The 21,185-nt window shown below is 44.4% G+C and overlaps 1 long non-coding RNA gene across 1 annotated transcript; it reads right to left on the bottom strand.

Annotated features, from left to right (window-relative positions):
* Nucleotides 1-58: 58 nt before the first annotated feature.
* LOC143990236 (uncharacterized) lies at nucleotides 59-18,658 on the bottom strand. The gene is made up of 2 exons (XR_013277235.1): nucleotides 18,462-18,658; nucleotides 59-396 (listed from the first exon to the last, which is right to left on the bottom strand). It is a non-coding gene; the product is annotated as an uncharacterized LOC143990236 (long non-coding RNA).
* Nucleotides 18,659-21,185: the final 2,527 nt, after the last annotated feature.

Raw genomic sequence — 21,185 nt, 5'->3', positions numbered from 1 at the left:
GTGTCAGTGGGAGGAATAATGAGAAGGAAGTGTCACCAGCACACCAGTATCTCCAAAATTGGGTCCAAAACTTTAATCACATAGTATCAAAAAAATAAATAGAAGCAATGTTTCGGAGCCACGCAGGACCCCTTCATCAGGCATGTCACTTAGTGAGGGGGTTCCTCCACCCCTCTCACTTGTGTGGATTGAAGATTTACTTTGTTTTGTTCTGTTTCGTTGATCCAATGGCGTGGGCCAACTGTCGATCGTGTTGATATGGTCAGGATCCTTCCAGAGCCTAGAGTGGTCTTGTGATGCAGCTGACAGCAGGCTTTAGCCCACTGTCCAGTGATTTTGGGTCACAGGAGTGCAAAAGTAAGCTTTATCCATACTTCTTTTTATTGTCCTATTCACCTAGGTTGATCAAAAATGTATTAGCATTTTAATTCAACTCAATTTTAATTCCACACCTAGTCATGGAATATGCCCTTAATGTGTGAAGTACTGTATATAACCTTGAATTTGGCATTACTTGCTATGCTAATACATATTACATGGCAATATCAATTATTAATTAAACAAAAAGGTTACTACAGCCTTCCACCTGTTGTATGAAGTATTTCCTTTCATTTAGGGCTGCTCTAGGGCTTCCAGTTTTCTCTTAGTCATGCTGGACTACATTCCTTGTTGCATTCATTGTTAAATAATGCAAGTTGAGACAACTGGTAGATGCTACACTGCAGTAACATGGTAGAAAAATGATCAGTGGCTGAAAAATATGAAGGAAGTCATTATAAATTAAACAAAGGAAGAAATGGGCGCAACAGAACACTTGGGACACAAAATTTAAGGCCTCTTGCACATGGCCCTGATGTTTAAGCATCAGCATTTTTGGCTGTAATTTCAGGCATTTAAAGGGGTTGTAAACCCATGGGGGGGGGGGGGGGAAGCAACCTGCAAGGCATAGCATACTAGCTCATTATGAATAACTTACCTGAGAAAACGAAGCCCCCGAAGCGGTCCTCCGTCTTCACGTCTGCCGCTGCCATGTGTATTTGTGAGTACAATATTTATGCTCACTGGTGCAAAATACTGATTGGAAAAGCAAATTTCTCTATATATTTTTTTTGTTACTCATTTTAGATCAGTAGAGAAAAAAAAACCCTGTACTGAGCCTTTTCAAGCTGCAGTGTGCAAGAGGCCTAAGGGTGATTTACAGTACTAAAGGAGTTGAGGATCATCACTCAATAAATTAAGTTATGTTCACTTTGATTACCCGATAATGTACAGATTAAATAAATAAACAGGAATTTGCATTTCACATGACTGGATATATGACATTTTTTGAATGAAAATTCTTAAAAAAAAACTTCTGACTTTACAACCACTTTATCTTAATGCATTCTATGCATTTAGATGATAAGCCTTCTGTGTGCAGCAGTCCCCCTCAGCTCCCCTAATACTTACCTGAGCCTTATCTCGGTCCAGGGATGCTGCATGAGAGATTCGGCTGTCCGAGACACTCCATCTTCATTGGCTGAGACAGCAGCAAAGTGCCTTTGGCTCCTGCTGCTGTCAATCAAAGTCAGTGAGCCAATGGGGAGAGAGAGAGGGTGAGGCCAAGTCTGAATGGATACACGGAGCTGTGGCTGGGCTTGGGTGCCCCCATAGCAAGCTGCTTGCTATGAGGGCACTCAGCAGGAGGGAGGGGCCAGGAGTGCCAAAGATGGACCTGAAAAGAGGAGGAGCAAAACCACTGCACAGAGCAGGCAAGTATAACATATTTGTTTGTTTTTTTGTTTTTTTTTAAATCAAATCCTTTTTATTATTTTATATGAAAACAACATTGACACAATACAGACAAAACCACAAAAATAGAAATCACACCAAACCAAAACCCCCAAAAAAACAAATGTAGAGGCGGCTCCTGAAGAGCACGAGCTATGCGTTTTTCAAAGTTAAGGTTATACCTGAACTGCAGTTTGGTTTGGGTACAATTGTCCCAATTTGGACTTCAGCATCAGTCTGACTGGACTGTGAGATGTTCATCCTGGCCACAGGGGGGCACTGTCTCTTCTGGCAGGTATGGAACTATGGTCTGGTTAGGTGCTTAAGTTACTCTCTCTCTGAGCCCGCCCAGTGGGACTGGCGCTTTTGCTGTACTTTCTGAGAGAGGGTATTTAAGATGTAGATGTCACGTGGTTCGGGGTTCCGGTCCAGAATGATGCACTAACTTCATGGTCCTGGTCCTCCTGACCAGCCCCCAGGTGGGCTACGGCCTGGGGTGCGGATCCACCCGATCTTGAGATCTTGGGGCTGGCTGGCCCGAGGCAAGGAAACTAAAGGAAGATTATGAGGTGGTTGGGTGCCGTCTCTGGTTTAGGAGAGACCCAATGACTTTAAGCATTCCATGGGAGGACTCTTCAGAAGAAGACCACGTACGGGTTGGTTTCTTAGTAAGAGCCTGGAAGGGCTGAAGTACCCAAGAGAATCCGGTCTCGTGGATATGGCCAAGCTGGCTGAAAGATCCAGGTATCCTACGAGTGTTCTTCAAGTTTAGTTTCCCTACATGTTCTACAACAGCGTCTGTGGCAGAGACATTATCTTGTATGTTCTACAACAACATCTGTGGCAGAGACTTGTTCCTGAGTAAGCACCTTGTTGGCTGCTAGGCCTTGTGAGAGTAGGACTGTCCAACTTGAACATCCAGTTGTGAATGGCTATTTTCTGGATGCAGTCAAAGTAAGCAAGTTCGTCAACATTTTGACTTTGACATTAAGAGTACCTGAACTTCCTTTTCAACCCTCTCATCCCAATTTAAGAGAATGTTCATTGTCTACATTTTTGCAAATAAAATCCATTCAAGTGGATCTGTTGTCGGTCTCTCAAGGTACTGGGCAATTTACCACGGGACACCCCTAGACGTGAAGCGAGTGGAGCAGAAGGTAACGATAGGCCCAAATCTAATCAGCAGCTCCTTCTGGGGTAGTGCTACACCGGAAAAAAAAAACAGTCCACCCCCCTTCAACAAACCCCGCCACCCCCCCCCCCCCACTCACTCGGAGTATATATGACACACAATAAAAAAGAATAACAATATCCAGTATTACAAAATACACAGTACCCATTGGTTGACATGATACCTAAGTCATAGATTGAAGCTATCTAGACCATACATCAACATCAAACTTATTCAGGGAGTTCCTTAAGTAATACGTATGCTTTTCAAAGAGAATTATCCTATTGACATCTACAATCCAATCGGACACAGTCATTGGATGTGGAGAGGTCCACTTAAGTGCAATCTGTCTACGGGCAACAAAAAGTGCGCACCATATAGTATTACCAGTAGGGGAGGTGTAGATAGAGGTAATACAGTAACCCAATATACATATAAGCAGTTCAGCTGGAATGTTAATATTCAATACCCTATTTAAGGTACCAATCACCTCCACCCAGTATCTTTGGAATTGCGGACATCGCCACAAAAGATGTATTAATGTACCTGTGTTACTGCAGCTAGCACAGGCTGTCTCAGATTTCAGTCCAATTGCACAGAGAAACTGCGGAGTTCTATAGACCCTATGGAGAATAAAAATCTGGGTCAGTCTGTGTGATGGAGTAAGAGACACCCTGGACTAGGATGAACCCATCTGACAGTACCCTGTAAGTAACTGACCCTTTGTTGACCCTGCCTGTACTATTTTAACTAATACAGGGATAGAGGGGAAAAATATCTTAGCAGAAGAAAACTGGGCATGTAGAGCATGTCTTATTCGAAGGAATTGGTAAAACCAATTGGATTCTATGGAGAAGTCTCCCCTCAGATCTTCAAAAGATTTAAGTAAACCTTTCTAATATAACTGAGCTAAAGTAGTTATTCCTAATTTTGCCCATCTCTGAAAGCCTCTAAGAGCCGAAATTTGAGAAAGTCTATCATTTTCTCATATGGGAATGTATCTAGTGGGATATGGGACACTCAGCATTTTTTTAACTGTATCCCATACTTACAGATTAACATACAAGTAGACATATCAGCAAGTGAGACACCCCCTCTTGCACCACCGAGGACAAAGAGTGGAGACCGACCCTTAAATGCAAAAGAGAATAATCGTTGAGCAGGAAAGAATATCTGTTCAGACTCTCATCCAGAAAAATGCTGTAATTGGGAGGCAAGAAAATCTAGCCTTGGATTAGGAACTGCCAGCCCGCTGGCATTTGTGGGATGCTGTAAAGTCTCCAGTTTGATACGAGGAGTTTTGTTTGCCATATTAATCTCCTAAATATAGTGTTTATTTTAATAAAGATCCAGATAGGTATCCAAATCGGTGTATTATGTAAAAAATAGAGGAGCTGAGGCATTGATACAACCTATTAGTGATAAAGGGAGCTTAGTCCAGGTTTTACTCTGATTTTGAACTCTAATAAGTAATGGAAATATATTTTCCACACTATATGCCTGTGGGAGTCCAACATAGTTATACCCAAGTATTTTATAGATGATACAGCCCTAAAATGAGAAAGTATAGGTGGTAGTGGATCCAGAAGGGGGTCTAAAGGCATCAACATTTTTTTTTTCCAGTTTATGCCTAAACCGGAAACCTTCCAAACTCCTTAACGTGTTCCATTGCTAACAGCAGGGATGAACAGACATTAGACGTGAAAAAAGAGAAGATCATCCGCATATAGTGATATCTTTTCCTCCATGCCCCCTCTAATCAGACCAGTAACATTAGGAGAGGCTCGTATAAGGCATGCCAAAGGCTCTATGGCCAAGGCAAAAAGCAGGGGAGACAGCGGACACCCCTACCTAGTGCCCCGGAAAAGTCTGAACCTAGGAGATTGAAAGCCATTCATCCTAACTGATGCCCCCAGAGCGGTGTATATCAACCAGACTCACTTACAAAAACCAGAGCCAAGCCCGAATGTATCAAGAATCGCCCACAGATATGGCCATTCAACACAATCAAAGGTCTTGATTGTGTCTAATGCTAAGAAAGCACGGCCTGAAACGGCATATTTAAATATGCATGTCTGATATTAAATGCGGTTGATTTGTTATACATAAATCCTACCTGATCTGTATGAATAATACTGTTAATAACCTGATTTAGTCTAGTTGCAAGTATCTTCGCAAGAATTTTAACGTCTGTAGATAATAGAGAAATTGGTCTATAGGAAAAAATTAAGTTGTGTTCACTTTGATTACCCAATAATGTACAGATTAAATAAATAAACGTGAATTTGCATTTCACATGACTGGATATATGATATTTTTTGACAACCACTTTATCTTAATGCATTAAGATAAAAATCTTTCTGTGTGCCGCAGTCCCCCTCAGCCCCCCTAATACTTACCTGAACCCTATCTCGGTCCAGCGATGTTGCTCCATCTTCATTGGCTGAGACAGCAGCAAAGTGCCATTGGCTCCTGCTGCTGTCAATCAAAGTCAGTGAGCCAATGAGGAGAGAGGGGGTGGGGCCAAGTCTGAATAGATACACAGAGATGTGGCTCGGCTCGGGTGCCCTCACCAGGAGGGAGAGGCCAGGAGTGCCAAAGAGGGACCTGAGAAGAGGAGGATCTGAGCTTCCCTGTGCAAAACCACTGCACAGAGCAGGTAAGTATAACATGTTTGTTGCTTAAAAAAAACAACGAGACTTTAGTATAACTTTAACCACTAGCTGACCAGCGCACAACGATGTATCGGCACAATGGCACAGCTAGGTGAATGGGTGTACAGGTATGTCCCCTTTAAATCACGGCATTGTTGGTGCACACGTGCTCCGTGACCGTGCCCACCTGTCCCATGGACTCAATGTCAATGTTGTTTGGGTGCAACGTCGCATGACCGTGCAATTGTCAGTTAAAGCGACGCAGTGCTGTATCACAAAAAGTGCTCTGGTCAGGAAGGGGAGTAAATCCTTCCGGGGCAGAAGTGGTTAAGTTCTCTAATATATACTTTTTATTTATTACAGGTACTTATATAGTGCAAAAAAATGTAGAGCTTTTCATATTATTGTACATTCACATCAGTCTCCACCCTCAAGGGGCTTACAATCTAAGGTCCATAACTCACATTCATGCATACACAGGCCAATTTACACAGGAGCCAATAAACCTACCAGCATAAGTCTTAGTGTATGGGAAAAATATCCCATGCTGGCACAGGGAGAGTATACACACAGGCAGGAAGTGCTATGTATTCAAACCCAGGGGCGGACTGACCATTTGGCCACTCGGGCACTGCCCATGGGCCCCGGGCCACTAGGGGGCCCCATCAGGGTTGACAGCCTCAGTAAAACCAGGGACAGTATGTAAAAATCTGTGTTTTATTTACATCTGTCTCTCAAATGTTGCTTACCGACATCCTTTTGGTCTAAAAATCCGAAGATTATAGCTGCCCCACCTCTCCAGTACCTTCTCAGCCAATAGAAACATGTCTGTGTATACTGTGTGATTGTATACTGTGTGGCCCCATAATCTCTGAATGCCTGGGGGCCCCATGAGTTGTCAGTCCACCCCTGCAAACCGACAACCTTGGTGCCACAAGGCGGAAGTGCTAACCACTTAAACACTGCATCCCATAACTTCCCGTTCCTATCCAAGTTGTTAACCCGCCTAATAAATAAACCAAAAAAAAAGCTACGGACTGTTCCCTGACTCTGTGTGCCTGTGAAGATTTGGTGTGCCTGGATATGCAGGGGTAGGGAGATCCCTGTTTATTTGCAGCTCCTAGATAGGGTGTGCTACACACCTATGACTAAATGAGTCAGAAGATGTGTTATCCCCCCCACCCCAAAATATATTCAGACTGACCATTCACACTTTTAGTTAAAGAAAGTGTAGAGACAAACAGTTAATGCTGTGATCTCTCTTTAGAAAATCTGTAGTGCTTTATGAGTCCTGTTTTATAGCTGCATAAGATTAAAATGCTTTGCATTTCTTTGAACGCAGGACGTCTTAGTGAGATATATTTTCATTTCAGGCACACCAGGTCAGATTCGCCCACTAGTGTGTAATACAGAGCTGCTAAAACACATGCATTGGATTGGAATGCAAAAAGCAGTATTCAATGACAGTGCCCATAAACAGTTTACCCAAAATGTATATATATATATATTTTTTTTGGTACAGGCTATAGAGTTAACAGTTGACTCCACAAATGGACTGGACAAAATTATTGGCACCTTTTCAAAATTGGAAAAAATAATCGGATTCCAAGTTTGTGATGCTCCTGCAATTTGTAACTAAACTCACCTGCATCAATTAACAGGTGCTGACAATATAGAAATCACACTGGCAGCCAGTTAAACTGGTCAAAAATTGACTCAACCTTTCTGTCGTGTGTCTCTGTGTGTCACATGGAGCATGAAGAAGAGAAAGAGCAGCAAAGAATTGTCCGAGGATTTGAGAACAAAAAGAGTGGAAAAGCATGGACAATCTCAAGGTTACAAAACAATCTCCAGAGATCTTAATGTTCCTGTGTCCACTGTGCGCAACATTGTCAGGAAGATTACAGCCCATGGCACTGTAGCTAATCTTGGACGTGGACTAAAGAGAAAATTTGATCAAAGATTGCAACAAAGCATTATTCGAATTTTGGATAAAGAACCTCAATCAACTTCCAGACAAATTCACGCAGGCACGGGGTGCAGGCGCCCAATGTCTTCCTTATCAACCAATGTCATCAGTGGTTGTTAGGACACCAGTAGCTAGAAGGTTGTAATGGTGCATAATTAAACCCGTGGATTCGTGTAACTAAAAAGTAGGCTTGATCTACCCGCTGGCTTGTATACAATTTTTGGGCAATTTTTAGGCATTTTGCCAAGGCACCTTCAAGGAAACCTGAAGGTACCCTGTTGAAAAAGGCTGTGTTGCACTATAAACATTGTGTCTTTTTTCTAAAAGCAGGACTGTCCCCCTTACGACATATGCCCTTGTTGAGGTCTTTATCGATAACATTTATTTTTTTTGTTTACAAATGGTTTTTATTATGGGTAAGGTCATAATACAAGATTTTGACAGTAGTAGAAGATGTACAAGTAAAATATTAAATTAGGTAATACCTTATAGCTAGGTAATGACATATCATATGACAAAATATACACATTTGATTATAAAACTATATAGCAAATGTAGGGAAGGAACTGTAGGTGTGCTTAAGTAAAATAACAGTAGAGAATATTACACCAAAAGTGAAGTTTCCCATAGAGTCCATTTTTTTGGTATATATGCATGGTGTCATATAACGTATGGTGTATTCTTTCTGATAATTTGATGTTTGCCATACGGTTGAGAACCTGCGGCCATGGTACGTTGGATGAACACCAATTGAAAGCGATGGTCCAGTGGATAGAGCTAAGTAGAGTATGGATTAGTCTAGAACTGGCTATAGGTATATCCTGTAAGGGGAAGAATAGAAGGCATATTTGGGGTGTTAATAGGATCTTTCTGCCTGAAATTTTATCAGTCATGAGATTAGCATTGTGCCAAATGTTTTTTAGATGGGGGCAGTCCCAAAATTTGTGTAGTAGTGTCCCATGAGTGGGGCAGCCCCTGAAACAGAGTGGAGATGTTGATGGGTAGAATGAGTTGAGTTTGACGGGGGTAAGATACCACCTATAGAGCAGTTTGATGGCAGATTCCCTAATGGTGGTAGTTTTGGTGAATTTGTGTAAGTTTTCAAATATGGTATCCCATTGTTCGGGGGAAAATGAAACGTTTAAGTCTGATTCCCATTGAAGCATTGGGTGTGATTTTTCAAGCATATTGAACTTGTTAAGATTTTTATAAATTTTGGAAATGAATCCTTTGTCACATGGGGAGGAAATACAAATTTGTTTGAATTGTGAGAGGGGGTACATAGAGTGAGTAGTATTTTTGGTAGAAGTGTTTTATTTTCGTTTAATTTTCATGTTCTGTCGGTTCAAGGTCATATTTTCTTTGTAGTTCAGTGAAAGGGTAGAATGTATTGTTATGGGTAAGTGCTTTTAAGTTTGTTAGAGTATGTCGTTTCCATATTGGTAATGAGTTTTGGTTATTATCTAAGGAAGTGATGTAAGGGTCTCCTAGAAAGGATGCTAGGGGAGGGATGTCAGAGGACATGTTAAATTTGTTATTTTGTCTGTTCCACAGTTGTATGGTATGTGTTACAATTACATTTAGTGGTCTTATTTTCTGTGGTAAAAATAGACTTGGACCAGAGTAGCCCTTGTAGGTGGTTAGGGAGGACTGATTGTTCTTCGAACAAGAGCCAGGGAATTTGGGAGGCTGGGGCATACCATTGTGCTAGTTGAGGGAATCTGGCTGACAGATAATATATCCATAGGTTTGGGATGTTTAGACCTCCTTTTAGTTGGGGCCTAAACATTAAGGGGTAACTAAACCTTGTTTTTTTGTTTTACCAAATTAATTTGTTGATTTCTCTTTGGAGAGAGTCTAATGTGTTTTTAGGCAATGTGAGAGGAAGGGCTCTGAAGAAGAATAGGAGTTTGGGTAGTATAACCATTTTCGTTGCCTCTATTCTTCCGAGAATGATATTTGGTATGATGACCATAATTTCATTATATTTTTTGATGTTATTATATATTGGTGTATAATTTGCGTGGAATAGTGTTTTGTCAGAAGGTGTAATATGAATTCCTAGGTATCTAAATGAATCCATGCACCAATTGAATGGAAAATTATCTTTGAGTGTTGTTATTAGGGCTGTTGGGATATTAATGGGTAGGGCTGAGCATTTAGACAAGGTTACACTTAAGGCAGTCAGGTCATGGAAAATGTCCAGTGTTTTGGTCAGATTTGGTAAAGAGATGAGGGGATCTGTTAGAAAGAGAAGGACATCATTGGCATAGAGGCTTAGTTTGAATTCCTTGGACCCTTTAGTGAATTCTTTTATATCTGTATTGTTTCTAATCGCACAGGCAAGGGGCTCTATATCCAGTGCAAAGAGGAGCGGAGAAAGTGGGCATCTTGGGCAAAGGGAAAAAGTTATAGTTGTTGCCGGGGAGTTTGATGCGTATTTGTGGGTTATGGTAGAGGGCTTTGAAACCATGAAGGAATTTTCTGTTTATGCCATATCTAGGGAGTAGTATGTCTAAAGGCCCATACACACTATCAGACTTTTTGACAACAAACATGCAAATTAGCTGTTTTGGAGCAACATCCGACTGTGTGTACGCTCCATCGGACAAACTTTTTTGGTTTTCATCGGACTTTTGTTGGCTGTGCGAACGGACAAACTTTCTGGCAACAAAAGTCCGATGGAGCAAAGTCTGATCGTGTGTACAGAAAACCATAGGACTTTTGTACAAAGTACAAACAGGCATGCTCAGAACCAATGCAAAAGATCAGACAACAATACAGAAGTTAACCAAAGGTGGCGGTAAAGAGCAGAAAAACCATGTGGTTTGGTGAAAGTTGGCTGAAAAAGTCCTGCTGTGTGTATGCAATACAAGTTCAGGGCCGACGCCCTTTGTACAAAAATCCAAGGGAAAGTTTGTACAAAGTCCTATCGTGTGTATGAGGCTTAAGTATGACCAGCTGATGCTGTTGAAAGCTTTGTGGATATCAAGACTGAGTAGGAATGTAGATTTAGAGTGTAGGTTAGAATCTTGAATTATGTTTGTAGTCAGTCTTATGTTATCCGTTATTTGTCTGTTAAGGCCCATACACACGATCAGACTTTTTGACAACAAACATGCAAATTAGCTGTTTTGGAGCAACATCCGACCGTGTGTACGCTCCATCGGACAAACTTTTTTGGTTTTCATCGGACTTCTGTTGGCTGTGCGAACGGACAAACTTTCTGGCAACAAAAGTCAGATGGAGCAAAGTCTGATCGTGTGTACAGAAAACCATAGGACTTTTGTACAAAGTACAAACACGCATGCTCAGAACCAATGCAAAAGATCAGACAACAATACATAAGTTGACCAAAGGTGGCGGTAAAGAGCAGAAAAACCATGTGATTTGGTGAAAGTTGGCTGAAAAAGTCCTGCTGTGTGTATGCAATGCAAGTTCAGGGCCGACGCCCTTTGTACAAAAATCCAAGGGAAAGTTTGTACAAAGTCCTATCGTGTGTATGAGGCTTTAGGGATGAATCCTGTTTGGTCTGGATTTATTGAGGGGGAATAACTGCAGCTAGTCTGTCAGCTAGCATTCGGCCGAATATTTTTAGATTGTTATCAATGACTGAAATCGAGCGATAATTTTGAGGGGTAGAATGATCTTTAATTTGGTTTGGGGAGAAGGGACATATTTTCTAGGAGCATTTCTGATATGAATTTGTTTCCTTGTAGGATATGATTGTATCATTTTGTAAGGTGAGGGGTTAATGTGGAGGCAATTTTTTTTATAATAGGAATATGGGTATCCATCAGGGTCTGGAGCTGTGGAGGTTTCTAACGGGCTTATATATCTATTCATTTGTATGTCTGTGCAGGGAGCGTTGAGCATCTCTATTTGTTGGTTAGATAAATTGGGTAGTGTGATATCATTAAGCCAGTTCAGGGAAGATTGTTTGGGTGGGGATGGGGGAGTAGAGAGAAGCTTTTTGTAGAAATCTAAAAATATGTTCATAATTTCTTTGGGATGGGAAACTAAGTTGCCTGCTGAGTTCCTTAATTTATAGGTATGAGGAGGTTTTGTTGATTGATTTAGTTTTCTGGTGAACACGGTTGAGTAAGGCGGCGTACACACGCGGGGACTGTCTGCCGAAACTAAGTTCGTCAAACAGTCCGCTCAAACTTTTGAATGAACGAACACGCCCACACACGGCACTTTTTGAGCGGACAAATACGGCAAACTTTGTTCGTCGTACTAAGTCCGCGCAACTTTTGAAATGAGCGGACTCGCCCACACACGAGGCAACAGTCCGCTCATTTCGAGCGCGTGTGCAGGTAGGCGGGGCCCGCGACGGAGACGTCGCGGGCTCCGCCGCCTGGAATGGACTTAAAGGGGAACCCCAACGCCTAAAAAAATCGGCGTGGGGGTCCCCCCAAAGTCCACAACAGACCCTTGGCCGAGCACGCTACCCGGCCGGCCAGGAAAGGGGGGCGAGCGAGCGCGCCCCCCCTCCTGAGCCGTACCAGGCCGCGTGCCCTCAACATGGGGGGTGCCACCCCAAAGCACCTTGTCCCCATGTTGATGAGGACAAGGGCCTCTTCCCGACAACCCTGGCCGTTGGTTGTCGGGGTCTGCGGGCAGGGGGCTTATCGGAATCCGAGAGCCCCCTTTAATAAGGGGGCCCCCGGATACCGGCCCCCCACCCTATGTGAATGAGTATGGGGTACAATGTACCCCTACCCATTCACCTGTAAAATAAAAGTACCCAAAAAAAAACAACACACGAGATAAAATATTTTATTGCACAGCTCCGGGGGTCTTCCGTCTTCGGGGGTCTTCTCGCCGGACTCCTCCGCTATCTTCTTGTAGCTCTTTTGCTAGCGGAGGAGTCCGGCTTTCTTCCTCCCCGCCGCCGGCCTCTTCTCCCGACTTGGGGGGTCTTGTCCCCCTCTTCGGTTCTTCTGCCGGGCCACCGCGCCTTCTTATAGCTCTTTTGCAGGCGGTGGCCCGGTCTTCTGTCGCCGCCTTCCGTCGCCGCCTTCCATCGCCGCCTTCCGTTCTTGTTCTTGTTCTTCTTGTTCTTCTCCAGGAGATGTTGACACGTCGCTCTCTCCGGCCGGAATGCCAGAGCCGCGCTGAGCAGCCACTTATATAGTGACAATGGGGCGGTGTCACATGGTATATGTCACATGGGTTGGTCACATGGGTTGATGTCACATGGGGACTATGACATCGTAAGGGGGCGGGGTCACCATGTGACCAACCCATGTGACATATACCATGTGACACCGCCCCATTGTCACTATATAAGTGGCCGCTCAGCGCGGCTCTGGCATTCCGGCCGGAGAGAGCGACGTGTCAACATCTCCTGGAGAAGAACAAGAAGAACAAGAAGAAGAACAAGAACGGAAGGCGGCGGCGACAGCGGCGACAGAAGACCGGGCCACCGCCTGCAAAAGAGCTATAAGAAGGTGCGGTGGCCCGGCAGAAGAACGGAAGGCGGCGACGGAAGGCGGCGACAGAAGACCGGGCCACCGCCTGCAAAAGAGCTATAAGAAGGCGCGGTGGCCCGGCAGAAGAACCGAAGAGGGGGACAAGACCCCCGAAGTCGGGAGAAGAGGCCGGCGGCGGGGAGGAAGAAAGCCGGACTCCTCCGCTAGCAAAAGAGCTACAAGAAGATAGCGGAGGAGTCCGGCGAGAAGACCCCCGAAGACGGAAGACCCCCGGAGCTGTGCAATAAAATATTTTATCTCGTGTGTTGTTTTTTTTTGGGTACTTTTATTTTACAGGTGAATGGGTAGGGGTACATTGTACCCCATACTCATTCACATAGGGTGGGGGGCCGGTATCCGGGGGCCCCCTTATTAAAGGGGGCTCCCGGATTCCGATAAGCCCCCCGCCCGCAGACCCCGACAACCAACGGCCAGGGTTGTCGGGAAGAGGCCCTTGTCCTCATCAACATGGGGACAAGGTGCTTTGGGGTGGGGGGGCCGCGCGGCCCCCCCTTCCCCAAGGCACCCCCCATGTTGAGGGCACGCGGCCTGGTACGGCTCAGGAGGGGGGGCGCGCTCGCTCGCCCCCCTTTCCTGGCCGGCCGGGTAGCGTGGTCGGACAAGGGTCTGTTGTGGACTTTGGGGGGACCCCCACGCCGATTTTTTTCGGCGTTGGGGTTCCCCTTTAAGTCCATTCCAGGCGGCGGAGCCCGCGACGTCTCCGTCGCGGGCCCCGCCTACCTGCACACGCGCTCGAAATGAGCAGACTTCCCTCCGAGCGGGAACAGTTTGCTCATTTCGAAAGTAGCCTACACACGGGCGGACTGTTCGCTCAAACCAAGTTTCAGCGGACAGTTTTTCGGAATTTCCGAAAAACTTTGTTCGTCAAACTGTCCGCTGAAACTGTCCGCTGAAGCCCCACACACGAGCGGACTGTCCGCTGAAACACTGTTCAGCGCACAAAGTTGAGCCAACAGTCCGCCCGTGTGTACGCGGCCTTAGAATTCCAACTGAGCAAAAATCTAGCTTTAGACCATCTGAGGACTTTTTCTGTATCTAATGTAAGTAATGAGTCTAAGGCTGTGCGTTTTTCTTGAACTTGTTTGAAAAGATTGATAGAGGGATTTTGGTTGTTCCTATGATACAAGAGATCTCTTGAGAGAGATCTTATATCAGCAAGTTTAGATTTGTTTTTGGTTGAGGCAATATTGATCAAATAGCCTCTCATGACCACCTTATGAGCCATCCATAAAGTTGTGGGTGGCATGTCTGGTACTATGTTAAGTGTGAAGTACTGCTCAAGGTGTTACGAGACTTCTTGAGAGATTATCGGGTCAGTTAACAGGGAGTCATTTATTCGCCATTCATGCGTTGTGGATACTAGGCCTATGTGTGAGGTGTTAAAGGAAACTATGTGGTGGTCTGACCAGGGACATGGGTGGATCTCTGCTTTTGAGGATTTGGCTAGTAAGATTGGGGTACAAAATATACACTCCAGCCGAGCATAGCTGTCGTGTGGGTGAGAATAGAATGTGTAGGCTTTGGTACCTACATTGTGGGCTCTCCATCTATCTACTAGTTGGTGGTTGTATAATGATCAATTCAGTGATTTAGGGAAAGCTTTGGAGGATGGAACTACTCGGCTTCTGTCTAAAGCTGAATGTGCCGCTAGGTTAAAATCCCCTCCTATTATTAAGTGTGTGGAGTGAAATCTATCTAAGGTTTCAAAGAATTTAGAAAAAAAGCTTGTTTGTGCGTCATTGGGAGCATATATTGAGGCAATGGTCACCAAGCGTCACTTAATTGAGCCTTTCAAAATCAGATATCGGCTGTCTGGGTCTTTAAAAACACTTTGGGTTTCAAATACCACTGAGTTCTTTACAAAGATTGCTGTGCCCCTAGATTTAGTGTTATATGTTGTGCAATAGAATTGACTGTAACCCTTGTCAAAAAAATTTTGGATGTTTATCTGTTGCAAAATGAGTTTCCTGCAACAGAATAATGTCAGCCCCCAATCTCTTGTAGTGACGGAAAGCTTTTTTCCTATTTTGAGGAGAGTTGATGCCCTGGTCATTGTGAGATATCACCCTAAGCCCCATTGAGCAGATGGGGGGGGGGGGGTAACTGTAGTAGCTATTGTGTGATAGAAAAAGCCCACGAGGCCCAGGGCACACCACACATGTATAAAGATATAGAATTGCTATTGTCATCACTGTAAATTGTCACTTGTATACCACATTCTTAAAAAAAACATTTGTAACTGTAGATTTACTATGGTTGACCTTTTTATATAAGAGAACTTGTAAAAACATTTTCTATAAAGTAGGGAGTCAGGGTGAGGGTCACCATCTGACCAAAAACCATTTCGGTGTGGACAAAATTGTCCAAAACGCACAAAGGGAGCCCTGTCCATAAAAATAACAGATAATATGATCAGTTACATAAAAAATGCCTCAGACTGAACCATATCTTGGGAACCCATTGCGAGTAGGGGGACAAACTAACCGAGACGGAGCAGATCAGCCTAAGCGAAGAATCTGTAAAACAGAAAAAGTATGTGCATGCCGTGAATCATATATTGAAAAAGTGAAAAAAAATAATATATATATATATAACTTCATATAAAAGGTAATATAAAATACCGACTAGTGTCCTTCTAGATGGGTATATCAACTGTTTACTTTTCAGATACTGTAATAACTTGCAGCTTTCTAGAATTTTAATAACCTTTCTTTTAACTTGAAAAAGTAAGTGCAAAACTTTGAATAAGACAGCTTTTTCAGGCATCAATATTTCTGAAGGATTGTCGCCATCTTCTTTGATCCCGTCGTGTTGCAGGAGTGGCCCAGATAGGTGAAGCATGGGGAGTAGCAGGTCTTGCCTCCGCAACCGCATCCAAGAGTCCCAGCTTCACCAGAAGATCTTTACCTTCCGAGACATTAAAGACGGTGTAGGTAGTGCCATTGTGGGGCACTGTTCATTTAAAGGGAAATCCCCATCTGTATCTGATGTGAGCCGATTGTAACATCGAGGTTATTTCCTTCATTTTGAGCCTTCTTTTTAGGGTGGCCTGTGAAATATCAGGAAATATTTGGATTTTTGTGCCATCTAATGTGATGTTGTGCATGTTTCTGGAAGCTCTTAATATGCTCTTCTTTGTGATGAAGTCTTTCATGCACAGAATGATGTCCCGTGGAGGTTTGTCAGGTGGTGGTTTAGGACGCAAAGCCCTATGGATTCTGTCACACGCAAATGCAGACGGTGGTGACTCCGGGAGGAGATTGTGGAATAATTTAGGTACAGCAGGCATTAGGTCAGAGACTGACTCTGGGATACCGCGAATCCTTAGGTTGTTCCTGTGGTTTCGATTATCCAAATCTTCCACTTGAGATTGCAGATATGAGTAGTATTCAGCTAGAAGTTCAAAGTCTTTCCTAAGATCATTATGTGCGAGTGATAGCTCATCATGTTTGGTTTCAAGTACGTCTGTGCGACCCCTGAGGGATGCTATTTCTTGTGTAAGTGTGCTCATTGTTTTTTGGAGCTCAAATTGTATTTTATCCACAAGTTTTTCACAGATCTTAGGCTGGCATCTAAATCGGCTTTTATAATCTGAGCGGGGTTCTCACTGTGGTGTAGCAATATAGCTGCTCTGCTCCAGATCACCACCAGGGACTTGTTCTGTTTGCGGCATAAAAATAGAGGGGTTCTTCTGGTGGTGATTTCAGAAATAGATTGCAGGCTAGACTATTTAAGGTTGATTGTGGCAGGATGATTGACCTGCGATGCTATGGGGTCTGGACTGCCGCAGCCGCTTATTCTCCGTATAGAGGGGAAACGCTTCGTCTGGTCGGGGGGCTCAGGTGGGGGATGGGGTTAAAAGTGCCCCAGCAGGGCAGCAGCTCCAGGAAAGACCGGGGATTCACAGGCCCCACTAGGCTGAGAAAGTCCGAGCCCAGCTGCGGCCTCCACGGACATCCCAGAAGCCTGGAACGGCCTCCGGAGCACCCCGGGCAGGCAGGTGGATGACAGGAGGGGATGGATGGGGGTCCCTTACCTCCCGAAGCCGCAACAGCACAGTCCACGAGGGAGGCCCCAGATAGGAAAGATGGCGGCGGCCGCGGGAGTCCAGAGGCCACAATACGGGTGTCCAGGGACGAACTTAACACAAAATACCGGCCTGGGACTCTGCAGTGTGCCACGCTGACGCGGATGGCAGGTTTATTTGAACTTTGTAGATGGTCAAATGCACGGCTGGTGATAGATTAATCCCAGGGTATCTGGAGTTCTCTGCAAGACCGTCTGTTGCCGTGCACGTCAGGCCGCGCCCCCTTATTTATAACATTTCTAAAGATGTGAAAGCTTTTCTTGTTGAGAAGGATCATAGGGATCATATACCTGGGAACATGGGACTGGGAGAAAGAAAGGCATTAGATCAGTGGTTCTCAACTCCTGTTCTCAGGACCCACTAACAGGCCAGATTTTAAGTATTACCTTGGGGAGATGCAGACTAGAATACTGCAATCACTGAGCAGAAAATTATATCACCTGTGATGCATTTCAGTTATCTTGCAAACCTGGCCTATTAGTGGGTCCTGAGGACAGGAGTTGAGAACCACTGCATTAGATGATCTTGGTCAAAAAAAACTGACATTGTAAACTAGCAGATAAATTAGGTTCCATTGTAGTAATGGACCCCATAGCATATAGAGATGAAATCTTCAGACAACTTGAGCAGTGAAAAGGGTAATTGTTGAAATACTAGGATGAGTGTTAAGATCAGGTATTATTGCCAGATATTTTCATGATTATCTTCAACCAGTAAATATATTCCAGTGTTATATATGGTATCCAAGACACAGAAGGACTCCAATCATTTCTGGTCATGACTTTTGTCCCTATTGCTTTAGACAAGATACTTTCTCCACTAGTGCAAGGAACTAGGACATATAATAAAGATACAAATGTATTTTTGAAAAGATTACATGGTCTCACAGATGTGACATTGGGATCCCTTCTAGTAACATGGGACGTCTCCATCCTCCACACCTCTGTAGGCTGTAGGCTATATTTAGTGTTACCAAATCCAGAACCTGCATTCACTATATCTGGTCTCCCACAGAACATGTACCGTATATACTCGAGTATAAGCCGAGATTTTCAGCCTCTTTTTTGAGGCTGAAAGTGCCCCCCTCGGCTTATACTCGAGTCACCGCTGTCTGACTGCTCGATCAGCGTGTCGAGCAGACAGACAGCGGCCATTCTATTCAAAAGCCGCGCCTCCGGCTCCGCCTTCGCCTGTGATAGGCGGAACACTGAATTTCCCAGCAGCCTGTGTTCCGCCTATCACGGACATCGTATCATCCTCGTACTACGGACGGTAAATGCAATTATTTTAGTAAATATAAACTGTTAAATACCTTTTCTCATCAGCAGTATATAGCAGTCTTGTGACTTCTATCAGTTCCTAGTTAAACTTGTAGAAAGAGTTTTCATTCTCCCCTGATCCTCTGTCTGGACAGTGCTGATAACATGCACCCTTCCAAGAAAAAAAAAAAAAAAACTCTAGCAATACACACCAAACAGTACATGTGCAGCCATCTACTGCCTCTGTAAATATCGGGTTATTTTTTGGAGACAGTGGAAGAAGAGGAGGATCAAACAGCCGTTGCAAAGGATTAACCCCTTAGGTCCCACAGTGAGTATAACAAGCATGCTTTACTGCATATACAGGCTGATTTTACTGTTGTGGGTTTAGTAACACTTTAAGTTGATTAAAATGAGTGATAGATATTTGGAGAACTGCTGTCATTATTATTTTTTCTATTTTAGGAATATTTCTTTCTACAGTGATATGGAGTTGCTATGGGTTCCACCATTGCTCATGTCATGTTTATGAATGAATCTGAACACTCTCACAAGATATTTACAACATTGTTGGTGCAACTTGATGCTATGTTTATCGAGTTCATGTAATGAATTTAAAGTGTAAACAAATTAAATTTTTGAACATTTGTATATTTGTAGGAGGGCTGATTGCACACTGATATCTATACCAAACCCACTGAAACAGTTATTAAAATTTGACAGCTTTTATTCCTCATATGTGTTCCAGTTGGTGATTCACAGTCAGTTATTAAAAATTAAGCGCATTGCCAGCGTTCCGTTTCATTACCTTGGATATGTGCCAAAAACAAAAAGAGGAGGCAACCCCATTTTCCTATTGAAAAAATAAGTGTGGTGGATAAAGAGATTAATGTCAATTCATCCTGATGGTCAGAACATGAGTTGCATTTATTCTTAGACGTCTTTCCCACCAAGCCGCCCATAGCGTCGGCGGTAAAACGCCACTATTTTTAGCTGTGTTTTACCATCGGATTTATATCGCATTTCAGATTTTACCCCCGCTAGCGGCCGAGAAAGGGTTAAAACCGCCCGCAATATGGCACAATAGCAGCGTTTTGCTGGCGGTAATGCAGCGCTGCCCCATTGATTTCAATGGGGAGCAGCAGGGGAGGAGCAGTAAACACACCGCTCCTCCACTGCTCCAAAGAAGCTGCTGGCAGGATTTTTCCTGACGTCCTGCCAGCGCCCCGCTCCAGTGTGAAAGCCCTCAGGCTTTCACACTGGAAACAATGGAGCAGCAGTTTAAGGGCGGATTGCAGGCGCTATTTTTAATGCTATAGCGCCTGCAACACGCCATCTGTGTGAAAGGGGTCTTATGACAGCTGATTTTTGGATTCTTTGGTATGAATCAGTGTGGGTGACATAAGTTTATACAATAAGTCTTTGATATGATTACATTTTGATACAATGTATCTTAGCTTTATAGGGGTGAGATACCTTTTGCTTGTAATTTGTCTTTTTTGTATATTTTTGTCTTATTGGATGGTAGCAGGAGGAAGTTTGACTGTGTGATTTCCACTTTGTAGCAGTATTTATTGAAGCTGCTTGTGCAGCTTTAAGTGATGAGTGTAAAGCCTTTTAGTTATACTTACCTGCTCTGCTTAATGGTATTGCACAGAGCTGCCCCTCTTCCTCTCCTGCACGTACCCCATAGCAAGCTGTGTGCTATGGTGGCATGTCAGAGAGGTTACCTGGCTGGACGGATGGTCGGCCGCTCTGTCTCGTGCCGGTGTGCTTTGGCACGCGCGTTGGCACGTGTTCCTGTGCGCTCTCCTGTGGGCAGTCACGTGCGTGTCCCGGCTGACCTCGATGTGAGTGTTGGTGCGCGGATGCGCAATGGTGCGTGCGTTCCTGTGGGCATCGACTCGCGTGCTTCTGTGGACACCGGTGCGCACGTTGGCGCACACACGTGCGCGCTGTTTGGTGCTGATTGGTCTATTTAGTATGGCTAAGCCCATTGACACGTGCTGCCTGATCAACAGCTCCCCGTGACCTTGCTCCCTGAACCTGAATTCCAGCTTGACTACCTATTGACTCGGCTTGCCCTTCGGACTTCCTGGATTTCTGCCCGCATCTGACCTCTGCCTCGTTTTCGACCTTGCTTCTGCCTGCTCCTTTGTACTTCGCTGACCGCACGTTGCTGAACTCGGCCTGTACCTGGACTGCCTAACACGCTTCTGCTCAGTATCCGCTGCCTGCATTCCTGCTTACCAGCTTGCTATCTGAAGATCCTTCACTTCCAGCAACAGGACTTACTTTACCAGGCTCTCATACTCCTGTGCCTCCTGTCTTCTCTACCAGGAGCCACGAGTCGGATACGTAAGGGAGACCTCTCTGCCCAAGCGGACTCACCGGTCAGGTACGTAGGGCTCTGATAGTATCAGGCAGCCATGACCGAGTCCGGGCAGGGGGCCTCCCCTATGGATGAACTCTGTAGGCACCTAGCGGGCCTCACCCAGGCGGTTAAGAGTCTAGAAGACGGCTATTCTCCATGGCCCTGGAGAGAGGAACTGCAACCGGGGACAACATTGGATCCAGAGAGGACAATAGAGGACTCAGGTAGGTGGTGGGAGAGGGGGTTACAAAACATGGTAAAACCTTTATGCAGGGCATGCACTAAGCTAAAAAAAAAAAAAACATTTTAACTTGAGAACCACTTCAGCCCCAGGAAGAATTGGCTGCTCAATGACCAGGCCATTTTTTGCAATACAGCACTGTGCGTCTTTAACTGACAATTG

The sequence above is a fragment of the Lithobates pipiens genome, unplaced genomic scaffold, assembly GCF_037356315.1.
Source record: "Lithobates pipiens isolate NorthernLeopardFrog02 unplaced genomic scaffold, aLitPip1_a1.2 Scaffold_18, whole genome shotgun sequence".
Classification (NCBI taxonomy): Eukaryota; Metazoa; Chordata; class Amphibia; order Anura; family Ranidae; genus Lithobates; species Lithobates pipiens.
The sequence above is the reverse complement of the archived record's forward strand: the minus strand, read 5'-3'. Positions and strand labels throughout refer to the sequence as shown.